The sequence below is a fragment of the Bacillus rossius genome, chromosome 1 (genome assembly GCF_032445375.1).
Source record: "Bacillus rossius redtenbacheri isolate Brsri chromosome 1, Brsri_v3, whole genome shotgun sequence".
Classification (NCBI taxonomy): Eukaryota; Metazoa; Arthropoda; class Insecta; order Phasmatodea; family Bacillidae; genus Bacillus; species Bacillus rossius.
The window spans coordinates 379,172,977-379,189,029 of NC_086330.1; positions in this window are offsets into that span (position 1 = coordinate 379,172,977).

Sequence of the window (16,053 nt, forward strand, 5' to 3'; positions counted from 1 at the left end):
GAGATTGCCTGACGCGAGGTGAACTGGGGTGGCGACTTGTCTTTGATTGCCTTTTGGACCCAGGAGCGAGATGGGAAGCCCATGTCTCGTTACCTGTGGTGATTGAGTTCAAAAAAATTATCTTCCCTTTCAAAACGGTCCAGAAATTTCTGAGCACTTTCCGCATGGTTTTTTTTTTTTCCTTGTGAACGTCTGTCAACATGTTTGGCACCCAACAAGTGCACACCTTCCTGTGTCCCAATTCGTCCATTAAAATGGTTTTGATCGTTGGTTTTCTGACGTCTGAATTTAAATTGCGAGGTCCCGGATTGTCAGACTGCAGTCTTCACGAAGTTTAGCCTGAATTTTCTCCAAAAATGCATCATTAATAGAAGACGACCTTCCCCTTCCTTCCTCGACATGCAGTTTGGTTCTACTGCTCGAGAATTCAGCACGCCACTTCCTAACATTACGCTGGTTAATCACATCGCCATAGACGGCCGTCAGACGACAATGAATTTCAATGGGGCGGACCTTCTCCGCGTTAAGGAAGAGAATAACAAAGCGCACTCCACACTTGGTGGGAGACGGACAGTGGAGTGTCCATCTAACAGCAACCACGGCCAGACTGGATACACTAACGAGCCGAGCGACCGCCCATTGTGGAAGGGGAAGTACGTGCTACAAGCTAGTGTTGCCAACTAGTGAAATATTTTTTCCTTACCGCTGCAAATGACAAAACGGTCTTTAATTCTTGAACAACCCTCGTGTTACTTTCGTACTTTCATACTTTAATTTCCTCATCAGTTGGTGAAACTACTTGTTGATTTTCATTTTCTTCTTGGTGCCATAACCACTTTGAGTTTATCTTTTCACGCTAAAATGTTGAAATGATGATCTACTATAAAAGCAAAACTTAAAGTGAAGGGTTTGTTGACATGTCTTGGTTTAGTGAAAGTTTTTTTTTAAGACTAAATTTTAATGGTAATGGACATGAATAGTAAATTTAGAATTAGAATCAAACAATGTTAGTAGTATGTGTAGAGATAATTGTGTTTGGGTCCAGAATTAAACACTCGAATTTCAGAGAGCCTTAGAAAATGTAGTACACATGTGTCGGTTGGCACGTGCATTAATATTCTCACAGTGTATATGCATTTTTCAAATTTTGGTAGTAACATAGGGAGTTAATTTTGCGTAGATTGCATGTTCTTTACAAATTCTGTAATCACATGAATGGTGGTTAAGGTTGAGTTTTTTGGCAGTTTCATGTTGTGTGTATAAATTCACAGAAATGTTATTAAGAGTTAAGTGTATGATGCCGATGCGTCGCAAAAGTAAAATAGGATACATTGTGTCATGTTTGAGTTTTTTGAATTCACTATTCAGTTGTTCATCTGTTTTTTTTTCTTTGTGTGTCATAAATTTTCTTGCATCCAGCATTGTGGTACAATTGTTTTGGTGTGCATTTTTGTTATATAAAACTCACCTGGTATTTTGAATTTGCAGCTAAAGGTTTCTTAGCAGGGAACTGGCACAGAAGATAAGTGGGATCAACTGATAGTGTTAGTAATTTATAAAGTTATTTTGCACCATTTACATTAAACTGATGTTGCTTTACATCATCCCAACACATAATGCTGCTAAAAAAATTAAACACCTTAAATGAAAAAAAATTGTTTTAGCCTATTTAAGAGTTTTCTAGTTCATCTATTAAGAGAAAATTAAGTTTGTGTTTCAATTGTTTAGAATTTTTATGCATACGTAATTTATTTTATTGACTAACAAGAAATATTTCAAACTGAGTTTTGAATAGTTTACGATGTGCATTTACATACAAGAGAAATGAAATTTCACAGAGTAGCAATTACTATGGTTCCAATTTTTTGATACCATGTTTACCAAATTTTATTGGCTTTAAATAAATACATAATAATATATTAAGATGATATTTCAAGTAAATGTAGGCAAATGTAATTACGAGTAGCATATAAATTGGCTACAACAGGTAGTAAATAATGTGTTCCTTTTTAATACCCATGGATTTTAACTGTTCTGAGATTTGCAACAAATTTTTTTTTGTGTTGTCTTTCTTGTAAGTTCTAACTAAATGTGATGATTATGTAATTACTGACTTTAAGTATGTGTGCATTTACATGTGTGCACATGAGATAATACTTTGATCATTTATGTAATGTGCAATTAATGGGGGAAGATGTGATGTAGCAGTCTGGCTGGGTATAGCTCCCGGTGTTAATGCGCTGTTCATCAACCACTCGAGATTAATGAAAGGCGACTTGTCTGCGAAAAGCATTTAAGAGTTATTACTAGGGACACCTGTATTTCGAGATTTCATTTAATGTCAAGGTATTTCACAAAACACTGTAGCTTTTTCTAAGAGTCATGGCAAATTGTGAGGGTGCAGCAGTACGGTGACCACATTCTCATTGGCCCCGTCAAGAGCGGGACGACACCTCTCACCGACCTCAGCCAATAACCACAGGAGAAAAGCTACAGTATTTTGTGAAATACCTTGACACGAAATGTATTAGCGAAATACAGGTGTCCCTAGCTATTACTAGAGTCAAAATTTTATGGTGAATTCCGATAAAACCTAAAGAAACACCACCTAAAAGCATGTCACTACACCTCATAACCCTGAAATTCAAATTAATACACCACAAAGCACCGGAATGCAATTAAAATAATGAAACTAATCAGCATTTTCAATCAAGACTTAACTCAAATGACAAATACCTAATCTTTCAAATATTACATTCAATGAAAGCAATTTATTTAGCATTTACTTTTTTTTTAACCTTCTAACTCTTATTAGTTATTCATTTTTACATTACGACCTTCGTACTTTTTTATTTATTTTATTTGCTCTGAAAAGTTAAGCGTGCTTATTACAAATTACTAGAGACCTGCAAAATTTGCGGATTCATTCGGTGATAGGCTAGAATTCAAACACATATACCTCTTAGATAATTTTGCTATTGGTTTACTGTTCATCTGGACGAATCTCAACCAGTTATAAACCCTCAACCAAAGAAGGATCGAATCACAGACAAACCAGCTGAGACGACTTACAAGTCGGCAGCCAATGAACTTGCGTTATTTGCCCGAGTGTACAGGGGTATGTGCTTTCTATCCTGAAGGCCATCGAAACCGTGAATTTTGCAGGTCTCTACAAATTACGTATTAATTTGAAAAAGTACATCATGTATCAGTCAAAATGACACTTTTTTTTAAAGAAATCAGTATCATGGAACATTTAAGTAACATATTTGTTCAGTAATAAGCTATCTTTTTTAATAAACATATTTCATAAATAAATAAAAACAACACTGAAACTTGTTTTAAAAATGAAATTGGCTTGAAAATAAAACCATAAAATCTTATCTCTAGCTATTACGCCTGCCTATACAAGTTTTGTTCAAACACTTTTTTTTTTGGGGGGGGGGGGGGGGGGGGGGGGGGGGGGTTGTCGAAGAATGCTGAAATGGAGGTTTTCACTGACATTTTTATGCATGGAAAATTTAACACATGGTATTGCTAGCAGTTCTCGACACTAGTTTTGTGCAGCATGCATCATAATACGGCAATGTCTGAGATGCAGCCACGTTGCATGCATCCGAGATAACTTCGAAATACAATCCCAACCCAATTAATCCAAATTATTTGTGAATTTATATCAATTAAACCTGCAACTTAATGTTTGCTAGCATCATATTGCACTACTGATTCAAGTAAAATGTGCACTTATTTTTTTATCTAGAAAGGCATAACAGTTAGTTATTTGTACATAACTGAAATAGAGTTTTATTTGTAGGCACTAGTGACTAGTGTATTTGAATATTTAATTTTAAATTAGCTGCATTCAGAATGCTTATTTCACGATAATAGACGCTAACTTTTCCAGTCCCTAGTGATCGGTCACCGTTTGTAGAAGTGTTACCAATGCTGAACTGCGTGCCAGTTCAGGGCCTTGCGCACAGAGGCTAAGACGTGTTCGTTGTGAGTGTCATTGTGGTCCTTAAGCCCTGAGCACCCAGCCAGGTAGCTACTTGATTGTGACTGGAAATTTGCTTCCTTGATTATCTTACCCTGCTCATGTGATCGTCACATTTAAAGTGACTTAGTTTGTAGACATTGAAATTTCTTGCTGCGGTTAAACTTGTAATATGTAGCAAACTCCCAACTTATCCTACTTACATTTAGTTACAATATTACTCCCAACTTATCCTACTTACATTTAGTTACAATATTTTGTCAAATCAAAGAATAGTGTTTTTTTTTTGTTTACTTGGAATTTGTGACATTTTTTTTATAGCAATCCAGTAATTTAAAAACTGGTTGACAACTCTCAGATTGGGAATGTGCTAGATTTTATTATACTCTCTCTGATAACTGTGTGTTACAGTTTTGTGATAATTGTGTCAGAATTTGACGAAGTTAAACATATCATGTAGTGGAATACCTAGTTAATGCTATGTTTCAATTTCATATGTAAAATACAATAAAAGTGTTTTTAGTGGTATTTTTTTGCCTGAGTGCTTTTCCTCTCAATTTTAGTGGAATTTTGCCTTACCACATTGAGATTTTTCAAAGTTTTCACTGTATGTAATATCTATTTTGAACTAGTTGACTTAGTTTTTAGCTTGTGAGAGAAGAGTTATTAAACCTTTTTAAAGCCTTGTGTTAATTAACAGGCCTCGAACTTTTCATTCCTGGCAGAAAGCTATGAGCTCTGACTTTCATTGTCAGATAACATTCAGTCCGACTCGACTCGACAGTTTCCAAGCATCGGCCAGAACACGAGTTGTGACCGGGCCAGTTCCTGGCATGGCTGTGGACGATCTGCAGATGTAGCTTAGGCCAGTGTTTGATCGCACGCACAGAATTATAAGCAGGGCCGGTCCTAGGGCGGTGCGAGCGGTGCGACCGCACCGGGCGCCATCAAGGGAGGGGGCGCCGAAATCAACCGACACATGAGACGAACGACGGTGACGATCGGTCTCACGGGAAAATGGACGAATTGAGGTACCCGCCCTCCGAAGTCACGGTGTCAGATCTCCAAATTGAATGAATCCAAATTAATAATGATTACGTGTACGACAGCTCTTTTAACATGGCTCATTCGTATTACATTACTAGCAATTGTTTATTTACATCCTGTGTCCCACAGTTTACAGTGGCGCTTCATCCGGCCGTTACTTGAACTGCTTGGCGCCTGAGTCTTCCAATTTCCAGTCGTTCATTAGGGGCAAGTGGGGCGCGGGGTTAAATTTCGTCCGTCACTTGTTTCGCTAGGCAAGCATTGTCTATTGAATTGCCAAGTCGTTCAAACATGCGCGAGTGTATATCTGTGTTGTATAGTGTGTGTGTCGTTAGATTATTACAGAAGAATTCTTAATAGAAAACAGAAGTAGGTAAGTATTGTTTATATAAGTTCATTTCTAGTAGTGGAGCACAGATGCGGATACCGATTAATCGCATATTAACAGCAACGTATCCATTTTTTTAACAAATAAGAAATACATATTGCGACAAGACGTTGGCGACACTTAATTTCCATACATATACATTGCATTGAAATGTTATTAACGTTTACTTGTTCTAAACGTTCACAATCGTTCTGAAATTATCTCCGTTATTTTAGTACAGTTATTTTCCGATAAGAATGTTAACTTATTTAAATGTTAACATATGATTATACACAAAGGCCAAACATGAATAGCGTAATAATTTATTACCATATAAAGCGGACGTTTCAAGAATCGGTAATCGGTAAAGTCATATCAGTGCACCACTACTTTCTAGTGTATTCTGTGGTACTGCGATAAGACATATCCACTTATCAACGAACGAAACCGCACGGCGATATTAAACACGGTGTCTTAGGCATTTAATGATTACGTGCGTTTGTCGAGTACGTTTCTCCTTGCAGCCCGATGTACTGCGCTTTTGTAGTGTATTTATTATAGTGTATGTATGGTAGCATTTTGTATGGAAGTGATGTACCTGTTACGTAATAACTATTATTTAATCTTTGCCTATACTGCGTTTCATATATAAGGTGGTAAAGGTGTAGGTACTAGTTTGTTTTAGCAAATATGTATAGGCCTACTATATATTATATATCACTCTTGTTAAAGTTATTTATTTTTTGTCCAATAACTAATAAAAAACGTTTTGTCTAAGGGCCTGTTTTACTGCCTTTATTTAAGTGACAATTAGCGTAATTGAGTTTTTACGTATTTTGAATGGAAAATAAATTAAAAATCAATCAGTTATACTAACTGCCAGTTAAATAAAGGTGGTTAAAAACAGGTCCGTAATTAATTAAAAGTGCAAAAAACGGGTTTTTAAATAGTCCCTGAACTTAAATAAAGGAAAAAAACTTAATTTAATTATTTTATAACTGGCTACTGCCGGCGATTTCGATCGCGTGGGTCCGTGGGAATAGATTATCGCACATCAGAATTTAAATCTTTAACTCAAATAAGTCCTATTCTATGTCACTGATTTCCTGATATCATGTATGTAACGAGTGATGGTTAAATGTGTCTTTTACAGATTAAAAAACATGTCACAGTCTTCAAAAAAATTGTCTGGTGCACAAAACTTAAAAAGGAAATGGATAAAGCAAGCCGAAACTGAAATCTGCAAATTTGCTATCAAAATTTTTGAGAGTCGAAAAGTTATCTGACCCTTCATCGCCAGAACTTCAATATCAACAAGCAATAGAAGAAAACCCGCTTGAAAAAAGTTCTGATCTTGAAGATATACAGCACCATTTTCAAGAAGATTTAGCTGTTCCTGGAACCTCATATGCATCTCAAAATATTACAGAAGAAGTTGTAACAGATGAATCGTTATCATCATCTTTTAAAGAGAGAAAACTAGATGATATTTCAAAATGGCCGCTTATTATTGACTCTGCAACAAAAGATGAAATCCTTCTTCGAGGCCCTGTTTGTAATGAAATGAACAACGAAAATTACCCGAAGAATTGTGACGGCCGTCATTTTTCAAATTCACATTTTGAAAAAGTAATGCCAAATGGGGAGATTTTTAAAAGAAGATGGCTTGTGTACTCTAAATCTGCAGATAAAGTATATTGTTTTTGCTGTCGTTTACTCAACACAAACCCCAACTCTAATTTGGGAAAAGAAGGATTTGACGACTGGCGGCACTTATCAACGCATCTCAAAACACACTAAACATCCTCAGATCACCGACGTGCTTTGAACAGTTGGATACAAGCATCGATTAGGTTGAAGAACTGTAGGGGGATAGACAAACAATTACAAAAACAGATTGAAGATGAGAAATCGAGATGGGTTGCTATCCTCGAAAGAGTGATGTCGATAGTGTTCTTCTTGGCAGGCAATAATTTGGCATTTAGAGGGAGCTCTGAAACATTATACACCCCTAATAATGGCAACTTCTTGGGTTTGGTGCAACTATTAGGAAAATTTGACAATGTGATGATGGAGCACCTCCGCTGTGTTGTAAATAAAGAGACTAATGTCCACTATTTCAGCAAACGCATTCAAACCGAATTAATTGGCTTACTTGGAAGTGAAGTTCGAAATAATATAGTGAATATGGTAAAGTCAGCTAAATACTTCTCCATCATTATGGACTGCACTCCTGATGTAAGCCACATTGAACAAATGTCACTAACATTCCGGTTCGTTGACGTTAATGAAGAAGAAGTGGAAGTGCGAGAGTGTTTTGTTGCTTACAAGCCAGTAAGTGACTCGTTGGGAGCAGGACTCACTGGCCTCTTTCTTGATTCGATTGTACAAGAATTTGATTTAGACATGAACGATTGTAGAGGTCAAGGCTACGATAATGGAGCGAATATGATAGGAGTGAACAAATGTGTACAAACCAGAATTTTAAACCTATATCCTCGGGCATTTTTTAATCCATGTGGCTGCCACAGCTTGAATTTGGTGATAGCAGATGCAGCCAAAAGTTCCGTTAAATCTGTTTCTTTATTTGGATTTCTCCAAAGACTATTTGTTTTATTCTCTGGATCAACCAAACGATGGGAAGTGATATCCCAGCACATAGACGGATTATCATTAAAAAAAGTTTGCGAAACTCGCTGGGAGAGTAGAGTTTCTAGTCTTGCTGCTGTTCGCTTTAACTACACTTCAGTTCGTAAAGCCCTTCAAAATCTTCATGAAGAAATAAATGACTCAGTTGCAGCATCAGAGGCATTGTTGCTTATTCAGAATATGGAGCAATTTGAGTTCATAATTACAATGGTGGCTTGGTATGATATATTGTTTCAAGTAAACATTGTAAGTAAAGCTATGCAGTCTGAAACTATGGACTTACCAAATGCATCGCAATTACTGAAAAACTGTTCGGAATTCGTGAAAGAGTACCGTAGATTTTCCTCAACTCTAATTACAGCTAAAGAAATAGCGTCTCTAGCCGAAATAAACCAAGTTTTTAAGGCAGTCCGATCGCGAAGAAAAAAACTTTTATTTGAATACGAAGCCTTAGATGAAACACCAACTGATCCGGAGGAATTATATAAAATGAACGTTTTTACCCGATGATAGACACAATTGAGAATACATTGGTTACACGTTTTCAACAACAGTCAAAATTCAATGATACATGGTCATTTTTATACGACATTAAAATAATTCCAGAAAATCTATGTTGGAAAAAGCCTGTGCTAAATTGCAAATCACTTTAACCGATGGAGAAAAATGTGACATATCTGGTCATGAATTGGTTGAAGAACTTGTGAGCCTGAACCCATTACTAAGAGATCTTCAGTCAGGAGAGCCAATAAAAGTACTACGACTTATAAAAAAAATGATTGGCAAGATATTTTCCCGAATGTATGGACAGTGCTTCTTATCTTGCTAACTGTGCCTATAATTGTTGCCAAAGGAGAACGAAGTTTCAGTAAATTAAAACTTATAAAAACCTACCTACGGTCTACTATGTGTCAGGAAAGACTGTCCGATCTTGGAATTTTGTCTATAGAAAATGCTATTGCCCAAAAGTTGAATTATTCTGACTTGATAAAAAAAAATTGCAAGTGCTAAAGCTAGAAAAGTGATTATCTAGGTATTTTTTAAATATTTTTACTACATGTCTACATACTTTTTGATTAATGTTTGCATGGGACATAGAATAAATTAAAGTTGACAATCATTATATTTATTATTATTATTTGTCATTTGTCCACTACATCAATCACATATAGGTAATCGCACAAACTGGTCAAACGAACATTTCTAATATTTGACATTTTAGACAGCAGTAATTCGGATTAATAATCTGAGGCGGCTGCTTTTTTTGGTGGAAAATTAAGCAACCAGTTTAACAATATTTTTTTTTATTTAGAGGGGCGACATTTTTAGATCTCGCACCACCTAAAAATTTTGATAGGACCGGCAGTGATTATAAGTGAATCAATAAAAAAAATTACTGCGGTGCTTGATTGCATATGTATACACAAACACGACACACAATCAAACAGGGATGTGCCAACTATTCTTATTCTTGGGATATCTTAAATAATATCTATAGCAAAGTGAGATTTTGAATGATACATATTTAGTAAGCAATGATGTAAAAAAATTACCAACTAATCACAATCAAAAAAACAGGTTTTGATATTTAAAAAAATCCTTTAAGCACACCCTCAGGCGTAGGTAGATTTCCAAGTACATATTTCTTCTGGAAATATTTTAGAAACTTATAGAAACTTCTGGAACATTTTAAGAACTTAATGTTTTCCAGTATTACAAAATTATATACTAAATATTTTCTCATTTTCCATGTAGCAAAAATATTATGAATGTTTTTAACTCGGTGCATCCAGCATTGAATAGCTTAAAACAAATTTCATGTTATGCTCGGCCCCAGCTTTTTTATAGCATTAAGGGAGAGTTTCTGTGTTAGAAATTATGCAGTTTATATCTCCATGAGTTGCTTCGCATTGAATAGCTTTTAGCTAATAAATTGTTCAACCAGGACAATGGACACAATATATAGGGACTGGAAAAATTCGCGGTTTCAATGACCACTAGGATAGACTCCACGATTCTGTATGTACTCGGGCAACTATCACCTGGTCATTGGCTACCGACTCGGGACACCTGTTTACTGCGATTATTATGATTCGATACTTCTTTTATTGAATGTTTGCCATTGGCTCAGAGTCCTTCAGGTAAATTGCGGTCCAATCACTGACGCCGCATTAAGCTAAACGAGTTTGGATTCCAGCCTGTCTCGAAAGGAATCCGCGAATTTTTCCGGTCTCTAACAATATGTTTTGTACAGTGTGTGAATGCATATTAATGTAACATAGAAATCTGAGTTTGCTGTTCACTGATAGCTCTATCCACCCAGTAAAGAGCATATATGCAGAATTTCATTCCTCTGGCGTGTTGAGGGAGGGGCGGGAGGGGGTAGACCCACCAGCTGTTTGACCCCTGCAGCCAGTGGATCAGCGATGGTGCTTGGTCGCTCCTGGCGGCTCGTTTCTTCTGGTTGGTTCCCGTGACCTATGAGAGACTGGTCTGCTAACTAGTGGTATTACTTCATGCTACGGGTGATGAATGATTTTAGAACATCTCCAGTGGGGGCAGTGTCAGTCGGGGCCAACTTATCTAGCACTGCATAAGTACATCTCTGACCATCAAAAGTGCTACAAATTGACAATTCGTTGCAACTTTCGTGTACTTGCATAGTACAAGCAGTATTTACCGAGAAGAATCTGGGGGAGAGCTTTTTTCCTTCCAAATTAATTGCTTTCTTTATATTTCCTTATAACTGTGCTGAATTATTTAATCATTTGAAATTTTTCGGGGGGGGGGGGGGGGGGATAGACGAAACCTGACAGGTTATTGAATATCTTCTCGTATTTGACGATAACTCCGTTGACCCCTAGTTACCTAGGTTGGCACCATTGCCCCCACAAGGGTGGGGCTGGGTGGACCCCTGGGTCCAGGGCATAGGCCCAGCCATGCTTATTTTTAAATGTTTAACTATTATAATTTTTTACAAATGAGAAAAGCATATTGAATATTTTATAAATAAATTTTAGTTTGGACTTACAACATAGTAACTATAATTATACCCTGTATTTTCAGGTTAAATAACATTCTAAAAAGTGTAGGTAAGAAATAACCATGCTATTATAATGTAGCACGTGACTGTAAAATTGGGGGGGGGGGGGGGGGTGACCGTCTCCAATACTGGGTCTAGGACCCGTAATCGAATGTGGGGGCCATGGTAGGCACCAAAGTATTTAATTAGTAACATTAAACTCAACCAGTTGGTGCAAGAATGTATTATAACTTGGTACCTAGCTTATATCAAATTGTAGCTGTAGATTTTTTTTTTTTCTTTGTTGTGTTTTTTTTAGAACTATATATACAGGCTGAGCACGAAAGAAGTATACAAATTCAAAAATTCATAAAATCTAAACGGTACAACATACGGGCTTCAAACCTTATATAGTTCATAGAGAATCTCTGGGAGTTTTTTTTGGCGTATAGACGCACTTCTTTTGTTGCAGACTGCCGCCGCCAGACAGTACTAGCGTAGAAAATGACTCCACCGCAACAGAAGAGCTGGTGTGTCCTGCAGTTAGCAAAAACGGGGTGTGTAACCGCTGTGCAACGAGCGTTTCGCACACACTTTAGTCAAGAACCACCCACCAGAGTATCCATATCAACCTGGTACAAAAACTTTGAAGAGAACGGCTGTATTTGCAAAGGCAAGAGTCCTGGTCGCCCTCCTGCGCCAGAGAGAGCAAGCCGTGGATCGTGTTCGAGCTGCATTCCTGCGAAGCTCAAAAAAATCAACACGTCGCGCAAGTCGTGAGCTGCAGATCCCACAAACAACAATTTCCAAAATCTTACGTAAACGCTTGCACATGAAACCTTACAGAATGCAGATGGTCCAGGCACTCACTCCCGCCAATTATGCAGCACGATCGGCGACGTCACACTTCCCATCGCGTCAACCAGCAACGTCCTTCTGCCCCGACGCCACACGGAGCTGCATTGTTGGACTTGGCCTCAGAAGTGGGTCAGCTGCACTTTAACTTTCTGCAAGTGAGTTCGTGCTTAGCCCGATCAGCATCGAGGCGCCAACAGGAGAGAGCCAGCCGCAGTTTCTTTCAGAGACTCGTCAACGAGACTCGTGGAGCGAGTAATTACTGAAAAACCACTCAGTGTAATTGGGACCAATGGGTAAGGGCAAGTTGCCGCCAAGGTACGACAATACTCGCCGACGACTTGTATTTTTTTACTCGTCGAGCGAGTTTGAGTGAGCGAATGGAAGGATTTATTCATGCTAGAAGGGCACTTGTCGCCGGAGGCTATAAAGAAGACTTAGTGTGTGACTGAGGCAGTGGCTTACATAAAAGGGCAATGCAATATTAACCCAATTTTGACTTGGGTTTTAAATGAAGTTGAAAATGGTAAAGTGTGACGATTTCATGTCGCTGTCAAAGTTTCGGAACGGGAACAATGTGGAGGTGTTCGCATGACGATAGTCCTCCATTACGAGTGTGACAATGTCACGAGTGCCGACGAGTTGTGGCTGCTGTTTCGCCCAGCTGTGGAAGTCATCTTCGTGGCTTGTTGTTCCGCACTTGGTCCGTGCCAGCTTTGAATATATATACTGTATAGAAGTCGCCAGCCCAGGTTAAAATTTCTAATACGGTTTTGAGGTAGTTGGTTAATTCACCGCCGCAATCGCCACCATCTCTAGGGCATCGACTCGTGGTGGTCCCTAGCGGACAAGTGTCGAACTCTTCAAACACCCCTTCCCCCTCCTGTTGAACGACCGTGAGCTGCAGTGAATGATAGATGGGGGGTGCGGGGAATGACAGCGGGCGACAGTACTGCGCCCTAACGTGTAAATAACAACTAAGACGATACAGGGCGTTACGGCAGCGCACTGCAGCGGTGAAGTTCCCAAGCTGCTCATCATACGCTTCTGAAAAACGTAGAGTAAATCCTATCCACTCGCGACTTCTATACAGTATATATATTCAAAGGTGCCAGCGAAGTCCGTGTTGCGCGCGACACACGGCAGGCATCGTGACTACGAGACTCGCTGCAGTTAGGCCCTGGAACATACCCTCGCTTTCAAATATCTCCAAGGCTAGTGTTCAACGAGTCATCACCCGCTCAACCGAGGGTTTACCTTTGTCATTTTCGTTTTCACTTCAAACAGATATAATACGAGCTAGTTTGACAAAGGATGCATCGTAACAAGTGTTAGGTGTAATGAACTTGCAGAGTTTTAATATTTCAGTAATTATTAATTTAGGAGTTAGGTTAATTAATTGTAGATATTTGTATTATGAATAATCTTGTATTCGAAATACTTTGTTGGCTCAGAGCTATGTTAAGGAAGTTGCTTTAAGGCTCCATTAAGACTTTTTGAAGGTTACTTGTAAATTTCGTACCATTGTATTAATTTTAACTTTTTCACTTCACTGTTGTAATAACAATTCTTACTTTTAAGATGAAGAGCCTATAGAAAGAAATTTTGATTTTAGAATTGGTTCGATAATTTGTTTGTATTCATGATAAAGTTAGACTCTTTGTTAAATTTGAAATTTCTTTGTTAACTTTGATTTTTCTGTGTTTATAAAGGCAGGTTAACTTGTAAGAAACTCAGTTGGTAACTGCTCCCTGGTGATGGCGACTGCAATGTCGACCGAAACGTCGGTGAATTATTCGCCTTTCGCCAAGGACGCGGCTACAACCCAGAAGCTAAGCTACTTCAGACAATGGCCGTGAAAGCCTGCGAACATTATTCTTTGTTTATGGTTTGAGTTTGTGGAGTACTCTCAAGGTACGCGCGCACTAGGGCGTCAAGGCAAGGACAGACGGCCGTCACAGAAAAATACAAAAAATGTATAACGTGTGGAGTAATAGAAGTGCGCGCACCACGGCGGGACGGCCGGGAACGAACGATCAGTAGCTTCGGCCGTCCGACAGAAAGTTCACGGGAGGGAATTAAAAGACAGTGCGGTGCGTGCCGTACCGTCCGTCCCGACGAGTCATCGGCAATTCTTAGCAGTCGCACGTGCAGGACAGGACAGGACGACCGGTACCGCCATTTCAGTTGTTATACACACTGCGCGAAATGAATGTCTCAAAGTTAGTAATGTTGGTTGAAAATTATGAAGAGCTATATAACACGCGGCATGCACAATATTTTAACATTACTAGGCGAGATAACTGCTGGGAAGAAATAGGTTCCATCATGAATGTTTTATGTTATGGATACAGAATTTACGCTTTCTTCGCCGTTTACGTTTCTCTTCCACTTCCATTAATATTGTACTAACAACTACAAGTTCTTCGTCACTTTCCATTGCAGTGGCTCGGGCGACACTGTACCGTCCGAAACAATTTCCGTCCGTACCGACCATCCGTCCGTCCGTACCGACCATCCGTCCGTCCGTCCGTCATTGCCGCGACGCCCTAGTGCGCGCGTACCTTCAGTAATCGCACGCAGCTGTACTGTCTATTTGTAAAAATAAAAAAAATAATAAAAAAGTCAATAAACTTTTTGTGGGTTTCTCACAATACTGTTTTAGTATTCGCTCATAGTACCCTTTCGGGGAAGCAACAATGTGAGATACTGGCGGATCCAATCTGCCCCCTCCCCCACCCCAATACACCCTCGCGTGACCCATCGGGGAAGGGGAAGCCTTCTTTTCACAGACGAGGGAGCCACACCCGAAGTTCCCCAAAGTTCACGCACGCTGTTTTTTTCGTACCACAACAGGTGTATTTATTTGGGATGTAGCTTACTCATACGTCATACGCCGTTCTATCTCACTGTATAAACCGGTGTGGCATTACATTTTGCGGTCGATTAGGATAGGTTAGCTACATTATAAATATTTTAAAACATTGTGAATTGTTGGTTATATTAGGTAAGTATAGCTACATTAAAAATACTGTAAAATCATTTTATGGTTGCTTAGCAAATAACTTTTTAATATGTAGCTATCCAGCGCTAGGAAACCGTTTACATGATTTCACAGTATCTTTAATGTAGCTATCCTAACCAAATCAACCGTCCACAATGTTTTAAAGTATTTATAATGTAGCTAACCTAACCTAATTGACCATTAGTTATCAAAGTTGTCCAAAATAAACATTCACGGGATATGGGGCGTCCCGAGAATATTTGTGGAAGACAAAGACTTCCTAGATTTTATACGGTATGAAAAATATACAAATCCATGAAGTACGTTTCATCAATTAGGTATTTTCCTCTATAAACAATTACAAATAAATACAGTTGCCTTGTTTATGGTCTTTCCTTTTATCAACACCGTCATATTTATTTACCATTAACAAAAAAAAAATTGGTGTTCTGTAAAGTCGGTTTACGGACGATAGTTTAACGTGACAACGTCATAACAAAACATTGATGAAATGATTGCATACTTTTATGAATAAAATTGAATCATTTTTATTGAATTATCACTATTTTGTATGGATACAAAGGAGTGAAATGAAATCTACAATTTATTGATAAATTTACTTTTTTTGCACTAATTAATTCAAATATGTTTATTACTTTAACGAAGAGATTATTTTAACTTTAACTTTTATACATGTTTGCTATTTAACTTCTTCCAATCTGTGTTATTCTGTTAAGGATAGGAAAAGTTGGAAACGAATGGGAGTGTTTCAAGTTCAATGTGCCTCGAAAAAGTCAAATCGATGGTTGTTCCAGTCGAGTGGAAGAGAGATAGATGCGGCGCAAGCGTACAATGAGCGTAACGGGACAATGTGCGTAACGGGACACTTTTTCGTGCGTGCAGCCGGTGTTCATCGATTTATTAGACGTTGTTACGTCAAAAAAAACCGAATATGCACGATCGGGAGTTTGGCTCTCTCGTCTGTGAAAATAAGGCTTCCCCCCCCCACTACACCCGCGCGTGACCCATCGCGGCTGGCAGCCAGCTGCATCGACCGGCCACCTGGCGGCGCATGCGCATGCGCGGTGTCGCGCCGTCAGTGCGTGACGGGTCGC